The sequence below is a fragment of the Opisthocomus hoazin genome, chromosome Z (assembly GCF_030867145.1).
Source record: "Opisthocomus hoazin isolate bOpiHoa1 chromosome Z, bOpiHoa1.hap1, whole genome shotgun sequence".
NCBI lineage: Eukaryota > Metazoa > Chordata > Aves > Opisthocomiformes > Opisthocomidae > Opisthocomus > Opisthocomus hoazin.
The window spans coordinates 33,783,120-33,801,040 of record NC_134454.1 but is presented as its reverse complement, the minus strand read 5'-3'; the positions used below and the strand labels follow the sequence as shown (position 1 = coordinate 33,801,040).

The window sequence follows — 17,921 nt, the reverse complement described above, 5'->3', positions numbered from 1 at the left end:
ATGGAACAAGTCAACACTTTGAGAAGAGAATGAAAAGATACAGAAGAGAAAAATCACCCATTTAGACCTTTTTTGACTCACCACAGAACTCAGGCAGGTCATTATGGTGAAGCCCTTCTCCATCACCACCAGCTGGTGCAGCCTGCTGGGACTGCTTATTTTGATATAGTGCTGGTATCTATACAGCCCTGAGCACCTAAATGCTCACAGCTTACTGAAAACTGACTAACAGTAACAGTCTCTCACTTTCTCGAGCTTCTGAGACAAGTAACTTACACATGATACAAAAGATTAGGTTTTCTTCAATTCTCTTGATGGCACGAAGTCCCTTTTACGGCATGAGAGTCCTTGCTTTTTTAGGACAATATAGTAATAAGCGGTCCTGTGCGAAGTCTGTGTTGCCTCAGCCTCCTTTTTGGATGTCAAGGCTTTTCTAGATGTGGAGTCTACTAGGCTCCAATCAAAGCTGAGACAGATGTTTTGCACCATGTTTCGTGGTTAGATTCATCTTCAGATACCAAACTTCCTCTTTGCTCAGCAACATCAGAAAAAATTATTTGCTTAAATCCCTGCTTATACGGGTTCTTTTTTATTCATGTGTAACTAAGTGGTCAAAACTCAGGGCAAACTTGTCTGCAAGCAGCCTTTGCAATCTGAATTTTCCAAAGAAAAGAATTCCAGGGAAAATATAGTATCAGGGAGCCACAATGCTTCATCCACTCTGGCAAGGAGGACAGCTAGCCTGGATGGCTGTTCTTTGTCAGATTCATCATCTCAAAAGGACTCAATGCCAATTCAGGTAGGATTCAGCAGCTGTTTTTCACTACTGGGCCAGGAAACTCAAGAAGTGCTTAAGAGATATGCAGGGTGGAGACAGACTTGCATGCTTGGGGCTGACCAGGTGAAGGAGAAGACACAATTCACTCCAGGCCCAGTGCTTCAGGCTCCTGGGACATTGCTGAGGACAGTCATTGCCAGTGGGAGTTCTTGGCCAGTTTTTAAATGTCAGTCCTAAGATTATGGTGATGACTGGGCCTACTGGCATGTGCTCATTTGTGTGCATACATATGTACTTAAAAGAGGGGCTTTTTGTGTGTAAACCAAACCTTTCTAGATCTATTCTTTTGAAAGAAAATTATGTACAAGAACGGAAAGGGAAACTCCAGTCACTAAAACAAAAAACAGCATAGAACTTGCTCTGAACACGTGTCACCACTCTTCAGGCTGCTAAGGATTTAAAACTTTATGGGACTTGCAAGACAAGACAATGGCATAAACCCTTGCCATGCTTTCCAAACAGAATGTGGCTTCTCATTAGCTGAGGACAATAGGATCAAAGATCAAAAGCAAAGCCGTTGCCCAGTGTAAGAATGAGTGATTGCATACTTCCCATTGAAAGACTTATGAGAAAGCCTGCTTCTCCATAGAAATGGTTTTGAACAGGGCATTTTTCATTGGTGTAGCCATGGTGCTTTGATTCATTTTTGCAGTAAGTTAACGAAGTGGACAGAAAAACAGAACTAAACTGGTAGCTGTTGTCTGTCTTTGTTACTGCCTGATATCAAGTCTGTTATCACCTTGAATACCTAGAGATGCATGTGAGTAAGCACGGCCTGTAGATATTCAGAATTGGGTAGAAATATCACAGTTAAGAGTAAATGTTTTGTTTTCTTTTTAATACAAACCGGAAAAGCTGGGAGAAATTTTCCTACGTGCCTGAAGCCTCAAATCTGCAACCAGCATTGACTTACGCTGAGATGGTTACAGCAGTTCCTGCCCCAGCTGTCCATCCACACACACCACCCCGCTGCTGAGGCAGATCAGCTGCTTGTGCAAGCAGCTGCACTACCCATGACAGCACAGACCTTTAAAGGGAGTGGAAACTAGTTCTGATTTACCTTCATGTGCTGGCCTGTAAACCGTGGCAGAGCATCGACTGCTCCATAGGCAGCTGTGTCTTCTCTGGGGCAGCTGGCTAGCTTTAAGAAAGTGGTGGGAGCTATTCTAGCCATTCTCACGTGTAAAGTCAGACCCTGAAGCTGGAAGTCATTAAAGGCTTTTGGGCCACTTCAGCTTTTAGAGTCTTGGGTTTTCAGAAATTAGAAGCTTCCACTACACTGAGAAGCATTGAAATTTAAGCCTCTGTAAAAAATTGTTACATGTACGTAAGTTAGATTGAAAATCACTTGGGTGGAGACTTACAGATGTTTTTGAAAATAGGGCTCAGGTTCCTGAGTTCCCACTGTATTTTGACAGATCATGAATTCAGCTGTAATAAGTTAAATTCAATTGACTAAGAATTGGCTTTAAATTTTTTTAGTGGCTTTAAAGCAAAAAATGAAGATTCAGATTAAGTTATTTTTTTCAACCATTTATCTTCTATTGTATGTCAGAAAGAATCTCAACATTTTACTTTTTTCTTTTGGGAGAAGATGTTTTCGAGAAAATTTGTAAACTCTATCTGCAGTATCAGACAGTAGTTCTTTTTTTTTTATTTTTCCCTCCTAAAAGCGTAGACTTCATCTTAACTTTGACCAGTGGGAAGTAAGTAGATCTGCCAAAGAATCTCAGCAGCATAATAACACTTAAATCAGTGAAACAATACTATCAAAAAATACTTAGAACTTCAGACTGACTAGTAAATTCGTATTTTCTCTGTCTTTTATTTCAGCACTGTGATTCATAGAGTTTGCTGTACCGTGTAAAAGCTCCCATCAAAATGTCAAGCATCTAAGAACAACTGATGTCAGGCTTCCCTGCTACTGTCTTTGATCAAAAAATTGAGCTGAGATTTAAAAATCATGTCCTGAAATGGTGGAATTGGACCAAATATCCTTTTCTTTCTGCTGATTTCAACATTAGTTCCTACCTTGTTATTACATATGTTACTTGTTATTTCTTTCTTCACAGATTATTTCAGAAGCTTTAGATTATTTTACTTGCATATATGGTTTCATGGAACCATCTCCAAATGGTTACCACTGACTTTAAAGTCCCAGACCAATTTTGAAAATGAGCATAGCTGCTTAGCAGCTAATATTCCATGCACTCTCAGAGAATCGTTTCCAAGAGCTTCTAAATCATGTTGGCATTTAAAAATATTTGTACATATAAGAAGAAAGCAATATGCCACCCACCTAAGAAAAAAGGGAAACTAAAAAAAAAAGAGAACAGGCAAGTGTGAGAACTCAAGGTACTAAAAATAAGAGCAGAGGCATACTGAGGCAGAAGTTTGAAAAGTTACTGCCCTGAACTGTCATCTCCCTTCCTCTGCTGGGAATTACTGCATTTAGCGTCCACTCAGCAAAAAAGAATGCATGTCTCAGCCAATTCAATACAAAATCCAGTGTCTTATTTTAAAAAGCCCATAAAAATGGTTTTTCACTGCTATGCCAGATTTTGTTCTAAAGAAGCTCAGAGCGTGACTTGAATTTCCTTCTACTGGCATGGTGGGGTGGTGAAGGAGGAATGAAGACTGTGAGCTGTGCTGAAGAGGCAAAGGACATTGGTTGGAAAGGTCACCTCTTAAAGACTGAACCATGGTTTGCCACAGTGTGCCAGGGCTCATCTCAAGCTGTGCTGTGATGCTCTCAGCAGTCTCCTGTTCAAGCTGTGGGGTGTCTCAGCCCTTTTTTTTGCTGACTGTCGGGATTCATTAACCTTGTTGCAGGGTGTCTGACATTGGTTGGATGAATATGTTTCCAGAAATGTACCCTGCCTGCTGAATTTAGAAGAGATGAGTGATGGTGCACCTCCAGCAAGATCAGTGTGAGGGTTCACGGAGGTGCATACACAAGCACTGGTGAACGTGGCATTGTCTTGTGGCAGCGAATGTGCACCAGTGGAAGTGCAAAGGGGTCACTATTATGAAAACTGAGTCACCAGGCCTCCTTCTCACTAAACAGTATCTTGGCCACCTGGGGTAAGTAAGTCAAGGAAGCTGGGAAATGTGTGATGGGCATTCATTGCAACTCTCTGGACAGCTTCCAAATTTTGCTGTTGGTGGCCAGGGAGGGAGCTTCCACTGTCATTTACGAACAGGAAGTGAAAATGGTCTCCTTCCACCCACAGAAACGCCTTTGATCTTTAAAAGGCGACACATCTGGTGTAACCACAAGTGACTTCTCGGTGTAGGTCTGCAGCTCACAGGCTGCAACCAGTCAACACCATTTATCTTGGGCAGGTGTTTTGGCCAGCAACAGGGATTAGGAGAGCACGTGAGGTGGCAGGGCTCACTCTCTTTGATGGTACCGCTTTCCTTCTTTCATGTGAGACGGTGCTTGGTAGTGCCCTGGATCCTGTGTCTCTTGATGCCTGTGCTATTCATGTCTAGATCAGCAGTAATCACCTTGTGCAGCTGCAGGTAATGCTGAGTTTTTGGCCAGTCATCAAGCGCTACTGGTCTTTTTCAGTCATCACCGTGCTATGCAGGTCTGCCAAGGTTTGTAACAGCACTGAAGAAGATGATTAATAACACACATCAGCAATCCCTTACAAGAAGAGAACCAGCTACAACCTTTGCCCCCAAATTAAGGGGAAAGTTCTAACCTTCTTCTAAGTTGGAAACTAGTCAATAAAATAAATTCTTAAGAATTTTACTCTTTTCCTACTTAATTCCCCTGTCTAGATTTGCTGAACGATAGCTTAATAATTTACTGCCTACCCACTCATTACTCTTTTTTTTTTCCTAACACTCAGTAGTGAAGTATTTATGATCTCCAGACTCTCCTTCCCCCAACATCCTTATTAATTTTTACATAAGTTAAAGTTACTAAACCTTTCTCATCATGTCTTCCAGTTGGAAAGAACAGTCAAGCCTATAAGGCTGGTCTCCTTGCAAAACTAACTCCCCTTGAACTAGCTGTTCCCTTGGATGATCTTCAAGGTTCCGTTTTCAGAAAACAAAGTAAATTCACATGGGTCAGCTTTGTCAGTTATAGCCTTACCTTTGGGGTGTCAAGGCAGTGTAGATACCCAGGCTAAGATTCACTAGGGAAAAGATGAATGTGTAATGAATAAGCCTGCTTGGCATGAATGCTCTAGAGCATTTAGCTTGTCTCTTGAACAAGGAGACATTCATTGTGAACCCTGAAGAGACTGTGGAAGTTCGTTTCGGTTGAATTGAGCCCAGAATATTTTTGCTCCATTAAAGTATTTTTGTGTCAGGAAAATGTGCTTTGCCAGTGCTCCTACAGAAGCTATGAAAAGGAAAATTGTATCAAAATTCTGGTGAAACCCAGTTTTCTTGCAAATGGTGTGCAGCTGACATTTAATAATAGTTGAGCAGATTCATCCCACTTTGATTATAGAAAATATATAGAAAATGTATTGTTTTGAATCCAATCATTACGAACAGTTATCCACAGAATCACAGAATCACAGAATGTTAGGTGTTGGAAGGGGCGTCTGTGGGTCATCTAGTCAAGCCCCCCCCAGGGTCACCTACAGCAGGCTGCACAGGGCTGTGTCCAGGTGGGCCTTGAATATCTCCAGAGAAGAAGAATCCACAACCCCTCTGGGCAACCTGTTACAGTGCTCCATCACCCTCAGAGTGAGGAAGTTCTTCCTCATGTTCAGCTGGAACTTCCTATGCCTCAATTTGTGCCCGTTGCCCCTTGTCCTGTCACTGGGCACCACTGAAAAGAGTCTGGTCCCATCCTCTTGACACCCACCCTAAAGGTATTTGTAGGCATTTATGAGGTCCCCTCTCAGCCTTCTCTTCTTCAGGTTAAACAAGCCCAACTCCCTCAGCTTTTCCTCATAAGAGAGATGCTCCAGCCCCCTCATCACCTTTGTAGTCCTCCACTGGACTCTCTCCAGCAGCTCCTCCTCTTTCTTGAACTGGGGAGCCCAGAACTGGACACAGTACTCCAGACGGGGCCTCTCTAGGGCAGAGTGGAGGGGGAGGAGAACCTCCCTTGAACTATTGGCCACGCTCTTCTTAATGCACCCCAGAATGACTTCTTTGAAGAAGTCACATTTTGCAAATCATATCAGACATGATATGAGCTAATGCAAAGAGTCTTTATGTGTGCTGCTGCCAACATAAGCGAAAGGGAGCTAAGCCTGTTTCCTGACTAATTGACAAACTCTGTATATATTGGAATGACAAATGGCCAGTAGTGAATAACAGTAACTTGTTTGCTCACAAATGTTAATCCTGGACACTCTTATGAGTAGAAATCATTATATTTCTGTATATGTAAATGGACCAAAAATTGGCCTCATGGTGTCATCAGATGAATTTTACAAATGTAGTTTTAAGTACAGTTCTAGACATGGAAAAATACCCAGTGATTGAGGCAACAGCTTGCTTTGTGAGAAAAGTTGTTGCAGTCATTTTTTGTCCTCTAGCTTTCTGCATTGCTTCAAGGAACTTCTTAACTTCTGCTTGGATCAAAAGCATTCTTTAACTTCAGTGGATCTGGGATCCTTCTGTCCCTCCTAAATCAGTGTCATCCTTGATGAATTTAATGGCTATAATACAAGTTGTCAACCTCACAGCAAGCTTGGGAGGCAAAATACTTTAAACAATTGATAGATGCTTTTATGTGCCATGTAAGTACCTGTGTTAGATTACTCAACGAACTCTATTCAGTACAGCAAAATAAGGAATCTTCCTGGAGCATTTGATTACCTACATGTACAAAGCAGTTTGAATAGATCTTTTGGCCTCAGTTGTCACTGAGCAACTGCTTTTATTCTGCAGTGTGTGTATGCGTAGACTTTCTTCAGTCACGGGTAGGACACTTTTCTTCTCATGCTCATTGAAGGGTAAGAGCATCCTGTCAGATGGCTGACATGAACCTACCAGCACAGTAAGTTTGTATACTGTCTTGGTTTGCAGCAATCATCTGTAAATCCAAGTCCAATGCTTCGCTTCTAGGTGAGTAGGGCTCCAAGATCTGGTCTTAAATAAGAGAGGTTCATGATCTTCAAAATTCATATAGCTCGATCAGCTTCTCCTGTGTCCTCCTACACTGTACATTTCTGTTGTTTGACTTCGGAAGACCTAAGCTGAGATAAATGTTGCTGATAAAAAGTTACTTGCTAGACTCTGTGTGACATCTGCTTGCATGACTTAAAAAAATAAAATTATCAGGACTGTGTGACTCGGAAGAAATCATGTATGAAGAAGTTTACACAGCATGGCCCACATTACTGCTAAGCTCTGTGAGTGTTAACCATATTTGGGGATGCCACAGTTCAATTCTTTGAATGCAGAAAACAAGCACCATTCAAGCCATTTGCTATACTTTCACATTTGTTGACTGGGCACCCGTAGCAGGACAGCTTTGTCTCCTGGACATTTCATTGTCACAGCACTTTCTTTTTCCCCCATGTCTTTTGCTTGCCTGGCCTGCCTCCCGTGCTCCCTCAGGCTGTTTTATTTGATTTATTGCAAAGTCACTGGGGAAGCTCAAGTTACAGCTTTGAAGTAAGCAGTGACTTCAGGGTCCTTGGCATGCACACACTTCCCCTGTCTAAGCCACATCAGGCATTGCCCACTCTCAGAGAGGCCCTTCTTCTGAGTAAGGGAACAGAATTCTGTTGCTCTTGACCTTTACAAAAGATCTGTGGGCCATACATCAGGTTTTGGGGTTTCATCTATACTTTTTTTGTATTTTCTGATTAAATGCATGCATAACTACGTTTGTTTTCATTAAAGTTTGTGAATTATGAGTGAGAAAAGTAAAAAAACCCAGAGCTATGACCAGTTGAATTTTATGCATCTGTGCAAAGTTATCTAATTAACATCCCAAGCAATAATGAAAAGAATTATAATATACAAAGCAGTGAATAAGAACCCAGTTTGGAAATTTTGCTTCTGTATTGACAGGCACATTTATTTTCAGATTTCCACTTGTGTGTTTCCAATAACACAGTTTTCTTATTCAGCTTCCATATGAGTGTTTTATTGGACTCTGCTCTCAGAAAACCAAAAGAAATAAGTGCAACCCTCACAAAGTATTTAGATACACAAATCATCAGAGTTACATTACAAGAGATTTGCACAACACTGGACAGCGAGCATAGAGTTGCCATCATAACACATTTTTCTTGTGGTAAAGCGGTTGTTCTGGTTTTTTTTTTTCCTATCTATTTACATGCATAGGCAAATCGTTTATCAGCTGTGGTCAAATCTTGATAAACTTACTCACAATAAGTCATATACTAGACTACTTTGTTGTCGGTTCACGTCCTGTATGTGGGTACTTTTTTCAGCCACATAAATACCTCCAGGTTATATTCTTATATGTGAATTCTGTCTCACTTTGAAAAAAAGATGTTGTATGTTGGTATTGTTTGCTTGTTTCTATGAGTTAGATAAATATCTAGGAGTCACATAAACTTCTAAGAGACAGATAAACTTGCTTCATAGCCTTTCTAACTCACTGGAACATGAACCTGGCATTCTTCTCTTGAAACCTTCTCTCGAACACTCAAAAACCTAATCCAGATTTTTCAACTCTTTGTTACAGTAATCGCGATGTTTTAGATGACAAAATTGTCTCTGCTAATGCTCTTCACATAAGCAGAAGCACGATTAGTACCACTTTGTACCAGTTAGTCCAGACATCATGTGATACATGAAGCAGCTGTAGATTTGATTTATAACCAGCTTCCAAGCTGTGTCAGAGTCTGCGCTCAGGAGAGACGGAAAGAGTGGAAGTGCATCAGGTTGCACGAAACCTACTCTGCTTTCCAAGTATAAATCCTTAACCTTATTGTAGTTTAATTTCATAACTTCTCTGCAACAAATTGGCAGCCATAATAAAAGCACTACTAAATTGCCTGCCTCTGTATAGGTTTGGATATACAAATTTTAAGCTTTTCTCCATTCAAAAATATGAAAAATTTTAGCCAAATCATCAACACTTCCCCAAGTATTTGTTTCTTGTGGTGTACAAACTGCATAAGGAATGCCAGAAATAGCAACATCTGACAAGGAGACTTGAAAGTACAAAATCTGAAGGGTGCTTTCTTGGCCTTCACAGTGCTTGAACTTGATGTAAGGCCTTAGAAAACTCTGCGGAAGTCAGCAGGCAGTTTGTCCTAAGCCTCAGCAACCATGTCTGGCAGGAACTTGCCCCACTGTCTAGCTCATATGTTGTAAATCTGCTCTGCCTATGGGATACTTTGCCTAAAATGCTTTTTACAAATGCCCACCTTTCTGTTTATTTGAATCTGCCAGGAAATACTTAGCAGTTAGGAAGTTTTTTGCTGAGAACTTGACATAATGTTGGAACCAGCATTTTGCTGTTCAGTGTGTGATGCTCTTTTTAGCCTAAGATTAGCTAAACAGCAATAAGCCTGCAAGGAAAAGTCCAGGTAGCTTGGGTTTAGGAAAAAAGGTTTGTTGTGCCCCAGATCCTCTTTTTATTTTAAAATAGACATGACAGCGCAGAGAGAAATGTGGCATTGACTTCAGGAGAACTTTTCTGACATAAATTTGCTGGGCATCTGGCCTCTGGGCTGAAAAACATGTTGACACACATACCCTCAGGCCCACAATGCTTTGGTGTGCAAAGCTATTGCTTTCAGAGGCAAGCAACTGAAGCCTTTGGGAATCAGTTTCTGAGCCAGTAAAGGTTAATCATGCCCTGCTCCTTTAATTGCTGAAATACAGCCCAGCTGTTTGTCTGCAGGACCCATTCCAAACTAGTGCAGGAAATTATGAATTGGCCATATAACTCCTCTGCACAGTAGTTTGGGTGCCCCTGCTAATTTCGGTGTCTGTGGAACCTTCTTAATTTCCTCCACTTTTTTCACAATCTGCACAGGGACTGGTGAATTACAGGCGGGCACTAGTTAGTATGGCATGCTAAAAGGTAATAAATCTAGAAAGAAAGCACTTGATTGCCAGGGTGTAATGAAGGCATGAGTAATGAAGACTAGCGCTATACCTTTTGTATGTCTTCAAGATGGGTTTAATCCTGGAAAATATTGTTTTTCTCAAAACCAACTTATTAGTCTACTGTTAGCGTCCATCAAGCACCATGGTTACTATTAAGTTGAAAACCAATAAAGGTGAGCATGTGGTCCTGTTTGACCTTCAAAATCTGTGAATTTCTAAACTGTATTTTGTAGCAAGTGATTCTACAGTGAAGTCAATTCTAATTATTTATCATTATCTTCTCAGGTGAACAATATTTGGTTATGTGTGAACCCACGTAACAAAACTATCTCCTGATGTGTCCAGCCTGATGCTGCAATATCCCCTCTCAGTGCTTTCAGGGTTGTTCTTGAGGGTAGACAGAAGGAAACAAATGGGCTGCTTTTACTACAGCTGCCCAGCTTGGATCCCTGTGCCAAGAGACTCATAGGACAGAAGCTCTTTTTACTGAGGGAAAGCACATGGTATTAATGAGATGTGCAGTAATGCATTTTCAGTTCCAAAGCTATCCCAGAGGGAGGTGCTTCAAGGATTAATGGAAAGCAAAACACTGGTTATCTTGTTAAAATTTCATTTACAGTACTTCTTATCATGACTTAGATATATGAAAGTTATTTGTGTTTCCAGGATGTGTGATATTTCATTCTGTGAAGTGGTTGTATTTATAAAATTTGCCTGCTGAGGTAAAAAAAACAATGGCTAACAAAGAGAAGAATCACAGAATCACAGAATCACAGAATCACAGAATCACAGAATCACAGAATGGTAGGGGTTGGAAGGGACCTCTGTGGGTCATCTAGTCCAACCCTCCTGCCGAAGCAGGGTCACCTACAGCAGGCTGCATAGGACCTTGTCCAGGTGGGTCTTGAACATCTCCAGAGAAGGAGACTCCACAACCTCCCTGGGCAGCCTGTTCCAGTGCTCCATCACCCTCAGAGGGAAGAAATTCTTCCTCATGTTCAGATGGAACTTCCTGTGCTTCAGTTTGTGCCCAATGCCCCTTGTCCTGTCACTGGGCACCACTGAAAAGAGTTTGGCCCCATCCTCCTGAGAAGAAGACCTCTTAATTTAAAGATCGGGACTTCATCTTCCAGGATTGGGTAAAATTGAGAATAGACAAGAAGTTTTGTTCCTTTAGTTGAAAGGAAAGCACTAGTTAGTTCTTTTGGTTTAATCCTGCATCTTCTTGAGTACTCCAGAATAGTTCCCCAAGTTAAATGGGTCAGCCAGAAGGAGAATTAAAAAAGCACACAACTGAGTCATCTCTCATTTTTCCTGTTGTTTTCATGGGCAATCTCATATCCCCTGTAATACCACCTAAAAGAACATCTCAAAGCATGCCCCAAAGCCTTAACAAACAGTCAGAGGACTATTTTCCACTGAACCTCACTGCTGGATTCAGGTTTCAGTTCAGTAAAGGAAAGTATATAAGATGGTTTTCTTGGTAATTTAAGATTTTTACCAAGACTTTTCAACTTGACCCTTTTGGAAGCATACTACCGCAGGTGAGGAATGCAGGATGCTCTAAATATTCACCAGTCTTCTTTAGACAATGTCCAAAGGAGAAATCTGTCAAAAATCAACATTTTCATGCAGATGGAAACAGTTTTATTCTATGAGAAGACACAGAGGCCCAAGGACATTCTCAGTCACAGGAAAATTATTTGCAGTAGGTCAGACAAGCTGTCTGACTCAGGTAATCTAGAGTTCATCGGGTCATTTTCTTGAAACTGAAGTCCGAGATGAGACACTCTGTTCAGATGAAATTAATTGTAATGGTTTTATGTGCATATGCATGGGTCTGCATGTGTGTTTGTGTGTGTGAGAATCTGGGATTATTTGCTGTGCGTGTGCTAAGCTGCCTGCAAAGCTTTTGGACAGCAGCAAAGCAAACTCAGGAGCAAAGCAGACATTTCATTCATTGATTTACTTTAAGGAAATAAAAAAGACAAACTATTTCAGGAAAGAAGACACAGATGTTCTACATTAAAAACCAAGGGAATTGGTAGAAATATTCCTTTAGCAGATGGACCAGTATCAAAATACCTAGCAGATTGGTGTCCAAATACCTGCTGGTGAACACAGTCACCAAATACTTCTCCTGAAAGAGGATGAGAGATGTGTTTACCATTCCTGTTGGGGGTCACCAGTGGCGGTCCAAGTGTTTTCTCACTAGCAGGCCTGGGAGAGGAAATACTTGCCTTGCCTTTGCTTGACTGTGGAAGTAAAAGGAGCAGAAATTTTCAATGACTGTTTATACTGTAGGTGTAAAATGCATTTCCCCAGTGGAAATCCAAGCGATGCTGTGTTAAGCTCTGTGCCAGCACAAGGTGGTAGACAATCCCTGTTCAGAGATTTTAGTTCTGAATGAGAATTAAAAGCAAAGGGAGGGAAGGAGCTTTCTCCCAGTTGCCATCCTCTGACTAACTCTCTTGATGTCTCAGAGATTAACTAGTGCCCTCAGTCACTTTGTGCAGGTGGTGAGACAAAGAAAAGCGTAAATCCAGTCTAAATATCATATTAGGCTGGACTGGAAACTACTCTGCAAGACCACTGTGAAGTGATGCTGAGGGAGCTGGCGGATGTCATTGCTGAGCCACTCTCCATCATCTTTGAGAGGTCCTGGAGGACAGGAGAGGTGCCCGAGGACTGGAGAAAGGCCAATGTCACTCCAATCTTCAAAAAGGGCAAGAAGGAGGACCCAGGGAACTACAGGCCGGTCAGCCTCACCTCCATCCCGGGAAAGGTGATGGAGCAGCTTATCCTGGAGGCCATCATGAAGCAAGTGGAAGAAAAGAAGGTTATCAGGAGTAGTCAGCATGGATTCACCAAGGGGAAATCATGCCTGACCAATCTGATAGCTTTCTACGATGACATGACTGGCTGGGTAGATGAAGGGTGAGCCGTGGATGTTGTCTACCTTGACTTCAGCAAGGATTTCGACACAGTCTCCCATGATATCCTCCTAGGGAAGCTCAGGAAGTGTGGGCTGGATGAGTGGTCGGTGAAGTGGATACAGAACTGGCTGAATGGCTGAACTCAGAGGGTTGTCATCAGCGGCGCTGAGTCTAGTTGGAGGCTGGTGACAAGTGGTGTCCCCCAGGGGTCAGTACTGGGCCCAGTCTTGTTTAACTTCTTCATCAACGACCTGGATGAAGAGTTAGAATGTACCCTCAGCAAGTTTGCTGACGACACCAAACTAGGAGGTGTGGTACATACACCAGAAGGCTTTGCTGCCATTCAGCGTGACCTGGATAGGCTGGAAAGCTGGGCAGAGAGGAACCTGATGAGGTTCAACAAGGGCAAGTGCAGGGTCCTGCACCTGGGGAGGAACAACCTCATGCACCAGTACAGGCTTGGGGTGGACCTGCTGGAGAGCAGCTCTGCGGAGAGGGACCTGGGTGTCCTGGTGGACGACAGGTTAACTATGAGCCAGCAGTGTGCCCTGGCTGCCAAGAAGGCCAATGGGATCCTGGGGTGCATCAAGAAGAGTGTGGCCAGCAGGTCGAGGGAGGTTCTCCTTCCCCTCTACACTGCCCTGGTGAGGCCTCATCTGGAGTACTCTGTCCAGTTCTGGGCTCCCCAGTTCAAGAAAGATGAAGAGCTACTGGAGAGCGTCCAGGGGAGGGCTACGAGGATGGTGAGGGGACTGGAGCATCTCCCCTACGAGGAGAGGTTGAGGGAACTGGGCTTGTTCAGCCTGAAGAAGAGAAGGCTGCGAGGGGACCTTATAAATGCCTACAAATATCTGAAGGGTGGGTGTCAAGAGGATGGGGCCAAGCTCTTTTCAGTGGTGCCCAGTGACAGGACAAGGGGCAATGGGCACAAACTGAGGCACAGGAAGTTCCGTCTGAACATGAGGAAGAACTTCTTCCCTCTGAGGGTGACGGAGCACTGGAACAGGCTGCCCAGGGAGGTGGTGGAGTCTCCTTCTCTGGAGATATTCAAGACCCGCCTGGACGGGGTCCTGTGCAGCCTGCTGTAGGTGACCCTGCTTCGGCAGGAGAGTTGGACTAGATGACCCACAGAGGTCCCTTCCAACCCTTACTATTCTGTGATTCTGTGATTCTGTGATTCTGTGATCAGCAGAGTCGGCTTCTTCACCAGAAACAATTGATATGGTGGTCCCACAGCAGCTGCCCATGCTAAGCCACTGACCAAGGCTGGTGCTGGGCTTTGCCCCTCCCCTTGTAGCAAATTGTACCACACTGCTGCGTGTGAGGGAAGAGTGCAAGTCCTTAAGCTTCAGCAATGCTGAGCTATTTTTCTCAACTCTCTCCTCTAGCCAGGCAGTCTCCCCGAACCACTGCCTACAAAAAGGTTCAGCAAATATGTGGTTAATGCCTACATGTGCTTCTGATTATCTCTTCCTCCTGCTCCCCCTCCACTGCAAACTGTGGCTTGTGTGCAGCTCAGAGAGAGCTGACAGGGGAAGTAAAGGGCTGTTTTCGGGAGCTGCTGATTATCTCCAGTTGGCCCTGACTGTAACCAATAAACAATTCTTCTAAGTCTGCAACTTGTATGTAACTTTACTAGGCATTTCTTCCTGGACAGGAGACCAGCAGCAGCAGGAGAAAAACGTATGGCCATAGCAACAGTGGCATCTCTTCAATCTACTCCTCCCATCCTTTAGTCCAAGAGCCATGAGAGTTTAAGCCCCTGCCTGCAGACTACTGGCATGGGCTTCATTTGGGAGTTCAGCCCTGACCCTGAGCATGAGTGCCCTTCTCACCCAAAGAACAGGGATTTTGCTTCACCGCAGCATCAGGACACACCACTTTCTTCACATCTTCAAAAATTCTTTAATACCTGTAGAGTTTTGCTTTATTATCTCATGTGTACCCATGAAGTCTCCGCTTGAGAGTTTGCCAGAGACAGCCTGCTCTCCTCTGCATGTTTGCAGAAGTCACTGCTACGCAGGAAGACCCACAGGATGCCTAACTCCTGACTAACAAAAAGCTGTGTTTAAAGATAGAATTGGCAAGGTACGCATGCACAGGTTTTATGCTAGCTCTTTGGGATGGGGTTTCTTCTCCCCAGGAAGGGAAAAATCAGCTTAAAGAATGAGGCAAGATTTGCCCAGAAAGCAAGACTGATGGGCTACTATTCTGTGCTTAAAATAACCATTTTGAGAGCTGAAACAACAAAACAACAGTCAGAAGACTGCTGGTGGGGTGTTTGTATGCCCTATATAATTAATTGGAGAACTGACAAAAAGCATGTTAAATATCCCAAATACTAAAATACCATTTCCAGTCCTCCCCTTCTGCCACACTGGGCCTGTGAGCTTGTGTTTGGGGAAATTAGTAGCTGGTCCTTGTCTTGCAGTTCCAGTGCCCAGGAAGCATCCCTCATGGGCAGTCCCACCTCATCAGATGGGATTGTTTGGAGATAGCCTCCAACCGGAGCAGCACATCTCTTCCCAGGTGGATGGAAGCTTTCCCCATGTTGAAAAGAACTTATATGTATGATAACAGCAATTTATAATATATTACAGAAATACTTGGAGTCTCAGCCAAGAGAAGATCCTCACTATATTGTTTGCACGGGTGGGAAGAGACTACCCTGTGGTATTTAAAGCCTGCATACAAACAAGACAAAACGCATTGGTTAGAGATCAGCAAACTCTTCTTATAATATGCTGATAGCAATGGTTTCACCTGATATTTTGGGCAGAATTGCAAGGAATGGTATCAATAAGGATTTCTAATCCACATCATTAATTTTATGAATAATATAATCCACCAACAACACAAGATGACCAGAAGCTTCTGATAATTTTCCTTGAGAGAAAACAGCTGTTGAAAGAAACAGCTTTCTGGTTTTGTTTCTAAAAAAACAAAAAAAAACCCAGCTGAAGTTTTATTGTAAAAATGAAATATCCAAATCAAAAACTGCACTAGTTTCACTGAAAATAAGGTTTGTGAAACATTTCATTTTTCTCCTGTTTATGACAGCAGAGGGGGAAGTAATTGCACACAATTTTTACAAAAGTAAGAATTTTTTAAAAACTTTGGCTGTGTTCAGAATTGTACATGAACTTGTCTCTGTTAATTTTCAGAGAATACCCATCTGCAAGTAACGTATTCCCTGGTGGTGCTTATGGCCTGTCTGTAGGGAAGAGACGGTGTGAACAGGAGTGATGAGAGCGGACCTTCTCCTCCGCCGCTGGCCCCTGTGTCTTCAGTCCGAGCACGAAGCACTCAGCCCTGCCTTGTTCAAACCTTGCCGCGCGCTGGAGCAGATCTTCCAGACAGCCTCACAAAGGGCCCGCCACAGCATGTCCCCATCTGCTGTCGATTACTGCGTGAGATGTGCCAGCCTCATGTCAACAGGGGCCAGCACCCTGGTGCTTCCTCTGCTCAACAATAATACCGGCCGGTCTCCAAAGCTGGCTGGCATCCAGCCTCCAAGAGGGCTCAGAGGAGTGTTTCCTCTTTGAAGATACCCTAGGTCCAATGATGGATCCTTGAGAATGGCACTGGAAAACTTGCTGGTTTCTGGTGGGGAGTCATTACCCAGTAGAAGATCCCAGAGTCTATGGCGTTATCAGATCATGTCACAACATTAGAGGAATGAAGATAAAAGGCGAGTTGGCCCACATACCTGAAGTCTACCTGCAGCTTGGTGATGTGTTTTAAAGAGCCCCTGTACACCATGTGCAAGCCATTTAATAGCAGCTGGAGTAATCTGACAGAAAGGAATGGAAGGAAAAGGAAAAGGAATATTTCCAGCTTTGGAAAAATTATCTCTAATTACCTGTTTTGAGCCAAGTGATCAAGGATAGGAAACATTAGTCTGGGGGAAAAAGAGAGTTGCTCAAGCAGTTACATTTACCTGATGGGGCCTGGCAGTCATTCAAAGTTTGAGAAAATGTGTACTGGTGGCTGATTCTGTTATCAGCTGAGTGAGAACCTGCAGCATAAGTGATAATGGGCTCAACATTTCTGATTAAAAACACGGTCCATCTTGTTTGGGACATTGACCTGCCTGTTCCTCTCAGTCCTGTTTTTGTAGTCGATGAATTGCAAACAATGACTGGCTTTGCATAAAGCAACTGGAAATTGCATGGAGCCAGATACAAGCAGATTACATCGACTTTGCTCCTTGAATTCCTGGCTCCCTGCAGTGACCACGGTAGCGCTTGTCAACAGCACAATTCTGAGGTTCTCCCTAGCTCCACAGATCTGAGAGAAAATTAATACTGGAGAGGTCAGGTTACGACAACAAATGAACATTCAAATTCTGTTAAATAGAAGAGGCCAGATCATTAAAAAAGACGGGCTGCTGTATTTAGTCTGAGGATGACATAAGTAGTCAGTGCAACATCTTATCTGTTAAACGCTGCCTTCATTTACATTTCCGCTGCAATTCCTTTTTTCAGCAGTAGGTACTATAGTTTTGGTAGTGTTACTGTTGTCAGAGATCTATCAGATTTAAATACAAAAATCTCATCATTTTAATTATTACAGTTGCCAAAATCCAGCTGTCTATACATCACAAAGCAAGATGGGGACATCTAAGATGTGATTTTTTGTTACCCATTGATTGCTTGGAGCTTGGAAGAATTCTACACTTTCTAGCATATCAGCAGAGAACTTCGAAATAAGAGCAGTTTCAAAACCTGGAGCACCGTAAGGAAAAGTCCAGTTGGCTAATAAACAGCACACTTTGTGTGGCGTGATCTCCAGTAACTCATGTTGACCTCATTTTTAGTATTTTTATTTCCAGTCATGTCCAACTTGTCTCAAGTTTTAACTTTCTGCTGTTTTCTAGTGCAGAATCTACATTCTGAGGTAACATGAGTCTCCAGTAGCCCCCCTTTCAGGTGATTTCTGTTTTGCAAATTTTTAATTTTTGCCTAAATGCTATCAGAACTACTGCGCAGCTCACCCTGTGTGAAACACTAACACCTACATGGAAGACAGGTATTTTGCACAAGCTGTCTGCAGGGAAGCCTAAAACTAAGCAGAAGTCTTGTTAGACGGGTACATGAGACTCCAGGTGACAAAGAACCTTTGAC

At 42.9% G+C, this 17,921-nt stretch overlaps 1 protein-coding gene across 1 annotated transcript in view; it reads left to right on the top strand.

The window, feature by feature from the left end:
• Positions 1–16,027, top strand: part of TMEM215 (transmembrane protein 215) — a 155,252-nt gene extending 139,225 nt beyond the window's left edge. Inside the window, exon 2 of the mRNA XM_009944411.2 lies at positions 15,960–16,027. The gene's annotated coding sequence lies outside the window, so the exon portion shown is untranslated. The remainder of the gene's footprint in view (positions 1–15,959) is intronic.
• Positions 16,028–17,921: the final 1,894 nt, after the last annotated feature.